Here is a 10,645-nt window from a genome sequence, read left to right on the forward strand (position 1 = left end):
CAAAAACCATAGTAAGTATTTTAAACTTTCAAAAAGGGTAAGAAAAAAGGAAAAACGTATCACAATTGAGAATGTTTAATTACCTTTTAAAATTTGTATATATATTTGTAAATGTATCAAGTGTAAGTATTTTGAACTTTAAAAAGGATATAAAAACAACAACCCTAAAACCATAGTAAGTATTTTAAACTTTCAACAAAAAGGGTAAGAAATAAGGAAAAACGTATCCTAGTTGAAAATGTTTAATTACCTTTTAAAATTTGTATATATATATATATATATATATGTAAATATATCAAGTGGAAGTATTTTGAACTTTAAAAAAGGGTTATAAAACAACAACCCAAAAACCAAAGTAAGTATTTTAAACTTTCGAAAAGGGTAAGAAAAAAGGAAAAACGTATCCTAGTTGAAAATGTTTAATTACCTTTTAATTTTTTTATATATATATGTAAATATATCAAGTGTAAGTATTTCAAACTTTAAAAAAGGGTTATAAAACAGCAACCCAAAAACCATAGTAAGTATTTTAAACTTTCGAAAAGGGTAAGAAATAAGGAAAAACGTATCACAATTGAAAATGTTTAATTACATTTTAAAATTTGTATATATATATGTAAATATATCAAGTGTAAGTAATTCAAACTTTAAAAAAAGGGTAAAAAAACAACAACCCTAAAACCAGCGGAATGGATATTTTTAATTGATATTTTTATCAATAACCTTCTCTTCATTTTTAAATTATTTTTTAAAATTTGTTAAAAAAACAACGCAACAACCAATAAACAAAAGAATCATTCTAATAAACAATATTGGTTTTTAATCGGGTCTTTCAAACTATGTTTCTCTCTGATTTTGCTATGTTTTCAGGAAAATAATCCTTCAAAATCTGCTTAGATTGAACAATAGCAAAACGGAGTTGAATCTTGTGCGAATCAACTTGATAGATCAACAGCGTTTTTTGATTGTCAGGAGAAGAATTTTGTTTGGATAGGCCGAGTATGAAATTTTCTTTTGAACATTATCTTCCCTTTTCCCACAAGAATAAACGAAATAGATATATACATATTAATACATTGAAACGTAAAAACCCAACAAATTAAACAAAAAGAAAATTGTACAAAAAACGAAAACAAATGTAGAATGTATTTGACATGTTTTTAATATATGTAAATGTATCAAATGTAGATAACTAAAATGTAACTTATTCAACCAAAGGAAGGAAACACCCATTAAGGGCTGTCCTTTCTATACCCATTGGAACTGATCATTCACACAGGGAAAACTACAGCTTACATTCTTGTGATTGACACTTCTTAGATTGTATGTAGTTGTAGGCTGCTGCAGAGCCTGGAGATCGGGCCCGGACCGCACCTTGAGGTCTTTCCCGATAAAAAGGTAAAACTACCAGCCACAACAGGCCACAGGATGAAAATAGTAATTATAAACGGATCGCCACTCGCACAGAATACACAAGGACAGCGCAACAACAGACAAGAGCTTGATACCACCACTCACACTGAATACACAAGGAGACCCTCACGACAGACTAGAGCTTGTTACCACCGCTTAAACATAATACACAGGGAGAGCGCCACGACAGACTAGAGCTTGATACCACCACCTACCCAGAATACACAAGGACAGCGCCACGACAGACTAGAGCTTGATCCCACCGCTTAAACAGAATACACAAGCAAAGCGCCACGACAGACTAGAGCTTGATCCCACCACCTACACAGAATACACAAGTACATCGCCACGACAGACTAGAGCTTGATACCCCCACCTACACAGAATACACAAGGAGAGCGCCGCGACAGACTAGAGCTTGATACCACCACTCTCACAGAATACACAAGGAGAGCGCCGCGACAGACTAGAGCTTGATACCACCACTAACACAGAATACACAAGTACACCGCCACGACAGACTAGAGCTTGATACCACCACCCACACAGAATACACAAGGAGGGCGTAACGACACACTAGAGCTTGATACCACCACTCACACAGAATACACAAGGACCCCGCCACGACAGACTAGAGCTTGATACCCCCACCTACACAGAATACACAAGGACAGCGCCACGACAGACTAGAGCTTGATGCCACCACCTACACAGAATACACAAGTACATCGCCACGACAGACTAGAGCTTGGTACTACCACTCACACAGAATACACAAGGACCCCGCCACGACAGACTAGAGCTTGATACCCCCACCTACACAGAATACACAAGGACAGCGCCACGACAGACTAGAGCTTGATACCACCGCTCAAACAGAATACACAAGGAAAGCGCCACGACAGACTAGGGCTTGATACCACAGCTTAAACAGAATACACAAGGAGGGCGTAACGACAGACTAGAGCTTGATACCACCACTCACACAGAATACACTAGTGTTTTAGGTAAGTTTATAGAGTAGAAATATCCATTTTCGAGTAGTAAAGTTGTTTCCTTTAATTACAAGCAGATCTTTATGCATGTTTAGGTACCGTGATACTCGGCAATACCTAATTTAGAAAAATTCAAATAAAGACTTTACCTCTAATTTTAATTAATTACTCTCACTGTATGAATTAGTGTTATGACTAGTATGTGAGCTTGAGCAAAGTGTTAAACACTGAATTTCCTGTCATAAGCTAATGTTTAACAAAGGTTTTTACAGTCGTTCTTATTTTACATTTCAGTACATTACAACACGTGTCCTGAATACTTGGTATCTACAGCATCTGTATCTGCACACCAAAATGCTGCTGAATTTGTAACTTGTGAAGGAGGAATATTCCAATTCGTTTAGAGGACATTTACTATAACTGTGCCAGCAAGATAGCAGAAACCAAGTGACTAAAGAACATTTTAATTGTAAATTTTAAACAACCGAAACTCATGTTTCTATTCACTGACTGAAGAGAGTAGTACTTTTTATATTTAGATTTGGCCAAGTGATTGTCAAAAATAACTACGTATTTGCCAACAGCATGTATTTTTCCAAGTCGTTTCCAAGTTATAATAGCTAGTAATCCTGTACAAATTTAGACCTTTCATGTTTAATAACTACTGAGCAATTTTGATAGAATATCATGTAGTGAGAATCAGACGCCATACCTCAAGATGTTTTCTTATTATAGGCATTGAGATAAGGGAATTTATCCTTTTAATGGTTGAAGCGGTTTGCTTTGTTAATATATAATTGAGGGCACGATCAGAGGTGAGACAACACTGCCAGCTGGTCAGAGCCTTAGGAAAAACCTACCTCCCTCCTCCTAAATGGGGGTAGGGTTGGGTAGCCTGCTCTCCAGCATATTCTGATCTATCTTAGGTGGCAAAAATTAAATCTGAAAGATGAATCATTAAAAAACAAGGCAATCCATAGTTACCCACCGGTAATGATTTCTATATTCAACAAACGGTACACTACAGGATGCACCACATCTGGTTACTCCAGGTGAAATAGAATAGAAGATATGCCCTGGACAAACTTTTTTCAAAGCTTAAGGTCAAAGGTCAAAGTATAGGTCACAGTTGCCTAATATTTATCCTCTGCACTCCGCCATCCCAAGATGTCCTTGTACACCAAATCTGGTTACTTTCTGTGAAAAAGTATAGAAGATATGCCCCGGTCAAACTTTTTCAAAAGTTAAGGTCAAAAGTCAAAGCATAGGTCACAGTGAGGTCATAGTGACCTGCTTTTTGCACTCTGCATTCCGCCATCGCAAGATGTCATTGTACACCAAATCTGGTTACTCCAGGTGAAATAGTATAGAAGGTATGTTCCGGAAACCGGTGGGGGACTAATAAGTAAAATAAAAACAAAACAGATAATTTAATAAATTCGGCAGTGAGCCATTTACGCCAAAATCAATGTCTTTGTGTTATGATTTTGTAAAAATACATTTGTCTTTGGTTTGATTTGGAACTGTAAACATACTTGTTTTAGCAAAAAATAAATACAAATGATGAATAATATAATATGTTCATGAAGGAAAATGTTGAACCTGGCAGATGTAGAGTTGGAAAATCAGTCATGATTATAAGTACGTTATGTAAGAAATAACTACACTGATAAAATAAGTATGTTTACAGGGTCTCGATCATTTGGTTCTGTGGAGTAACGAGTTAATTAGTAGAATTGAAAAGATACTACATAATTGACAACTTGAGCTAATCTTTTATGATCCTCATCTATTTTGTCTACCTTTACGTTTAATTGAGTGTTTGGGAGCAGCTGTAATCAGGAATAGCAGTGATCTTTCTGTATTAACTTGTACATGATTCTTTTCAATTCTTCTAACTAATTCATGGAAATACAGTCGGCAAAGGGAGATAATCAAGCATGCAGTGCTGAATCAAGATGGCGATCATGTATAATGAAAATAGAAGATCACAAATACTGATGATCAAGATAACGAGAAATCTATTCACAATTTTTACAACTATTCTTGCTTCCAAGAGATTGATTCAAATTATTTAACATTACCACTGGTGAAATGTGCCTGTACAAATCTGTATTACTGCACACCCTGTGGAATCCGACATATTGGTTGAATAACTCAGTGTGTCATAATACACAGGTTTTATTTTGTATTTGTTATATAAACAAGAATCCCATAGAATATGATTTGCCTCTTTAGCCACAATAGTAAAATGAAAATCGGAACAAAACACATTTATAGCTGGACCAAATTACATGTACATATGTAACATATTAGGATCTATGTATACAGCAGTAAAGTGTACATGTACTTCTGAAGATGCATTTACAGTGGAAATTTATGAATCTGAAGCAATCAACCAGATAGTTCGTAGAAAAAGAGCTGAACTGTTCAATCTAGGATCAGTAATTGAATTATTAAGGATCCCTGTCACATTGTACTGTAGTTTTTCGTCATACACAGTTACCTCCCCTTAACTTCCGTTTAGCTGTAACTGTATGACAGATAGGCCTTTTATTTTATTATAAAATTAAACTTCCAAAATTGTATTTACTTGTATGGAATATATATAAGTTTAGGTGACGTTGGACTAAACGTTTTGAGATACAACACCCAAAACGAAGCTAGATGCAAAAAGTAACGTAACGTAACGTAACGTAATGCCGATGAGAATTATTTAGCAGTCACTGGACCAGGAAATGTGGGACACATTCAGTATATGATGCAGGGATTGCAATGTCAAAAATAATGTAACAAAAAGAATATAAAAATATTTCACCAATATAAAACAAATATGTGAAAACAATCGGAAAACTAACGCTAATGATATTTTATGGCAAATCATGTTCTATAAACTCTCTATGAAAATGAATTGCTGACATTTCAACATGCAGTTAAAGATGTACATTTTCGAGTCTTGGGACAATTATTGAATGACAACAGTGCAACATGCAAGGATGCTGATCGTGAATAGCGATAAAAAAATGCCATTTTTATTTATTTGCTGAATAGACGAATCATGTGGGAAAAAATCGAGGAAAATGGTGAAATACATTATTTTTAAAGAAAATTCTAGGCGGGGGAGGGGGTTCCTGTAGCCCAAAACCTCCCTCTTGATCCGCCACTGAAACATGAGCATAAATAACAAAAGCTTACCTATATTTTTCATCAAACTTTCTCAAAGTAGTGTTCTACACTCTACTGTTGGAGATGGCTGCGTTAAGTGTATTACTTCTTCAAAAGACTGAATAATGATGATGACCATAATATGTGGGTGTGTGCAGATCATGAAACAAGAGAGGACAAACAAATAGTGATAACAACTAGAAAACCAAATCACGTGCTATAAACTCTCTATGAAAATGAATTGCTGACATTGAAACATGCAGTTAAAAATGTTTATTTTCAAGTCTTGGGACAATATAATTGAAAGACAACAGTGCAACATGTGAGGATGCTGATCGTGAATAGAATGGTCTGAGCGATAAAACATGCCATTTATGTTCGAAGAATAAATTCAAGTGTGCAGGTTCCGTTATTTGGGGATGCTAGACTGTCAAAAGGTGATTTTCATGAAAAACCCGGTTTCCAGTAGATTTGCTGCATTTATATATTTACTACGGAGTGGCGTTATGATACGTGTCTCTGTTTAGACTGATATGTAGCCTAACCACGGAATTAGATTAGTTGTTATCTAAGTCCGTGGCCTAACGTTAGGCATAATTATTTATTATCATTCACCAAAAAAATTCTGATAGAGGTATGACAAGTTAGGTTATGCATGTCTATGTTAATTTCTGGTTGAAATCAAGGATGTTAATTAGCGGTACTCAGGACTTGGTTCTAAGGAAACCATGCACGTATTCCGGATGATGTCAGCAGTCGTTTGTTTTTAATATTTGATATATGTGTCATATTTCCGGTGTACTGTTTTTGACGTTAAATATTTCGATGAAAGGACTTTATCTGCAGGTAGGTCTAAATGACATTTATGTAGACACTTAAATGGTAACAGAAAATTTCGATATGTGAATGCACATTTCATATAACAAATCAATCACCCAGTCTGATGTTCTAAGAACAAGTTGCACAGCCGAGATCGTCTGCATAGAAATCTGCATACCACCTGCATACCACCTGGTGCATTGTTGCAGATGACTTATCAGTTCATCTGTCAATTGGCTCGCTATAAAAAAACGGAAGTAATACTATTTTTGTATAGTTACCTTATTTGACTACGTTGGAAGCAAACACAATGTAGGGTATCACGTGACTTAAGTTGGTGAATCAACGAATTTTAAAGATCTATTATCACGGCCGTTAGTGAGGGCGGAGCAAGGTTGTACTGTAAATCAGACCTACATGTATAGCTATACATTGTATATTACAGTATTTAGTAGTTAAAGAGTTTTCTAGAGGGATTCTTCTCCGATTTTGGTTATCATTTGGCGGGTCGTCGTTGTGTTTCATTGGGCGAGTCGTCTTCGTGCACTTTCGCTATATATAGAGCAGAGCCAGCGAGCGTTCTAATATTTAGACTATCAGCGTTCCTTGTCCACGATGCTCTCAGCTTAATTGCTGCCTTAGGCTGTCTTTAGATGAGGGGACTATTGGTTTTATATAATAGCTATATTTTCAATCATAGTCAGGCGCGTAGCTAGCCCCTTTACCATGTGTAAGCCCGACATAGGGTTGCCGAAGGCAGCCCCCCCTCCCCCCCGAAGCGCGAGCAGGGGGAGAGTATGGGAGGGGGTCTTCCACCCACCCACCCTTTTAAGGGGGGTCTGGGGGGTCTCCCCCATGAACATTTTGTTTTCTAGAACGTCTCAGGAGCCATTTACCACGTCTTGATGTCTGTTTTCTCGTTTTAATCCGCAAGAAAAAACTCAATCTATATCTATATACCTATTTACGTGGATCCAGTGTAATTCTGAAGATTAACCGTCGGTATTGCTTTGTACACCCTCCATACATACATTGTCTGGTTTTTACCTAATCTTGATAAATGCATTTGATACTTCTGCATTAGTGAACATGCAATTGGGTTTGTCTTTCTCATAATCTGATCCGAGTTAATTGGGAAGCGAGGTTACCCCCACTGTCACCTTTACTCAGTCTCCCACACAGTTTCGTCTTCTGTTTGTGCTTTGTGACTGGTTCCTTATACTTGCTCCTGTTATTTGTTGGGCATTTCGAGAAGCGAGGTTGCCCCACTAACTATTACTAATGTGTCATATCTGAGGAATTACATATTATGTATACTATATATTCAAAACTTAAACTCCACTTTATAGTATCAGCAAGAAAAACCCCGTCATGAAAACCTATACTTGTCAAAATCATGTGCAAGCCCGGGCTTATTGGCTTACATGGTAGCTACGCTCCTGATAGTATATCAGTTCTATCTTCTTGTAATATGATGTATATGTACATGTAACTGTTCTGTTTCACTGTGTCTTGATGAAGGACCGGATCGCTCCGAAAATTTGACAACCTTAACTTGTCCACACTGTTGGAATTACTTCTTTGCCCCATATATATATATGTATATATCTTAACGAATCAGCCCTTTGGATTACTTCAAACTTAACTTCAATGATTTATAAATATTGTATCCAGAGAGAATTTATGCATAGTATTTTACAATTTTTGTGCTTTTTATGTGTAAAAAATAATTTATTCAATGCTATAAAAACTGGATTTATATGAAGTTTCTATTCAAAATAAGAATAATATGCGAAATCACAATTTTTGTCATTTTTCAATACCCATCATTGCAGCCAAGAGAGGCAATAGATCTATGTATCATATATATATTGTGGATGAATACATTTGTTTCAGCAACTTACTGACTATATGTTTTATATGTCTGCTTTATGTACAGGTTTAGCAATAAAGAAAATGTATTGTTTCCTCAATTAAAAATTGAATCAGTTCAGCACATAAAACTATAGATTTTTTTTAAAACGTGCAGATTTGTAAAACAGCAAATTTTCTTTATGAATAAAAAAAAGCTGTGAGATAATAATCAAAAATGAAAATGTTACATTATGGATTCCATTTTTTTCTTCTATTTTTTTCGTGCAAAATATCAATTAAAAAATTCTTATGCAAATACTTATGTTTTTTATCCTATCATTTTGCATCACTGTGATAAACTCCCTTTTTGTTGACAACCAGCACGTTGTTTTGCTGATATTACGTTTTCTAAATATATACCACTGCAATCTCTATCCAGAGTTGTCGTAGGGAGTGCAAGGACGTAACTCTGCGTGAAAGTCTCGTTCAACCAGACTCTTTTATCTGCGCAAGCGTCTGATTGAACGAAACTACACTGCCGATACAATAATTTTTCGACCATTCAGAACTAGAATGTAGCCGGTAACGTTATGTCAAGAGAATTTACATCTTTAAATGGAAAGTATCAAATATTTAAGTATCCTATAGTTAGATAAAAGTTTTAAATATGACAAAAATGTAACGTTTGTTCAAGATTCGGCAAACGAGGACTTGTTTCGAGATCAAGATGGCGGAGACTGCAGCGCATGATGGCGGCCATGTTAAGACAAGTTTTTCAGTTTCATAGGTATTGTGAATAATCTTCATTTTTCTTACATACATGTTACCTATAGGGAGAGCTTCGCTCTCACGGGCCCTTAGTAGTGATCTTTAATTGAGTTAACCAGTGCACTTAAATTGAGAGAGTTGTGTAAACATTTAGTTTTGTAAATGTAGTGTTTCAGGGTTCGAAATTTGCTCTTATTTACACGCAATTTTCGTCAGGATTTTGAGACATGCGTTTTGATATGGGTTCCAAAACGAAAATAATTGCGTCTGGTATTTTACTGCAGCATGTGTGTATAAATTGTGTCAATATTTCCGGATCATCGATCTATTTGTACCATGTACCAGTCTATGGTCAGGACCCGTCGATGTGCCGATCAAAACATAATCTGTAAGTTGTACACATGTGTGCGTGTCTAAATATAGCACAAGTACTAAGTCTCGTTTAGTCTCGGCAATAACGAGAGTGTCGTTCGGAACATATATATGTGCAGACAGCGTCAAATGTCAGAGCTCAAACGATGATTACGTTGTTTTTTTAAAGAAAATTGGAACCTGACGGCACTGAAGGCACTAAAAAAGTGCATACACTAACAGAACCACCGGCGAAGACTGAAGCTCAGCCTCTCGTACAAATAAAAACAGAACAGAAATGGCAGCGTGACCTACATGACATAGGCTACATCATGACATTGCCGTTGGATGATTCTTAAATAAAATTTTGACGTCCAAATATTTTGCTTCTTGATTTGTCAATTTGCTTCTAACTTTTGAAACCACAAACAACAGTTTGCTTGTGGATTTAAAAATTAAATTCAATCCTTGAGTTTTATAATACATGTATTTTTAGCCCAACATCATCTGATGGTGGGCTATTCAAATCACCCTGCGTCCGTGGTCCGTCCGTTGTCCGTCGTCCGCCGTTCGTCGTCCGTCGTCCGTCCGTAAACAATTCTTGTTATCGGTATTTCTCAAGAAGTACCAGAGGGATCTTTCTCAAATTTTATATGCAGGTTCCCCTTGGTCCTTAGCTGTGCAGGGCAACTTTTGAGACTGATCGGATAAACAACATGGCCGACAGGCAGCCATCTTGGATTTTGATAGTGAAAGTTTGTTATCGCTATTTCTCAAGAAGTACCAGAGGGATCTTTCTCAAATTTTATATGTAGGTTCCCCTTGGTCCTTAGCTGTGCAGGGCAACTTTTGAGATTGATCGGATAAACAACATGGCCGACAGGTAGCCATCTTGGATTTTGATAGTGTGGGTTTGTTACCGCTATTTCTCCGGAAGAACTAGAGGGATCTTTCTTAAATTTTATATGTAGGTTCCCCTTGGTCCTAGCTGTGCAGGGCAATTTTAGAGACTGATCGGATAAACAACATGGCCGACAGGCAGCCATCTTGGATTTTGATAGTGAAAGTTTGTTATCGCTATTTCTCGGGAAGTACGGGAGGGATCTTTCTCAAATTTTAAATGTAGGTTCCCCTTGATCCCTCGTTGTGTATGTTATATTTTGAGACTGATCATAAAAACAAAATGGATTAAAAGAAGAACTAAACAGATCTTTCTCATATTGCAATGATCGATTCTATTTCTTTCACATTAAGTACTGTACTAGTAAATATGTGAAATG

General features: G+C 36.3%; 2 long non-coding RNA genes across 2 annotated transcripts; both read left to right on the plus strand.

The window, feature by feature from the left end:
• Positions 1–737: 737 nt before the first annotated feature.
• LOC110462404 lies at positions 738–3,344 on the plus strand. Its single transcript, XR_002464276.1, has 2 exons — positions 738–2,420; positions 2,703–3,344. It is a non-coding gene; the product is annotated as an uncharacterized LOC110462404 (long non-coding RNA).
• Positions 3,345–6,357: 3,013 nt separating this feature from the next.
• On the plus strand, positions 6,358–9,694 carry LOC110462407. The gene is made up of 3 exons (XR_002464277.1): positions 6,358–6,419; positions 8,941–9,033; positions 9,556–9,694. It is a non-coding gene; the product is annotated as an uncharacterized LOC110462407 (long non-coding RNA).
• The last annotated feature ends 951 nt before the right edge of the window (positions 9,695–10,645 follow it).

This window comes from Mizuhopecten yessoensis, unplaced genomic scaffold (assembly GCF_002113885.1).
Source record: "Mizuhopecten yessoensis strain PY_sf001 unplaced genomic scaffold, ASM211388v2 scaffold10783, whole genome shotgun sequence".
NCBI lineage: Eukaryota > Metazoa > Mollusca > Bivalvia > Pectinida > Pectinidae > Mizuhopecten > Mizuhopecten yessoensis.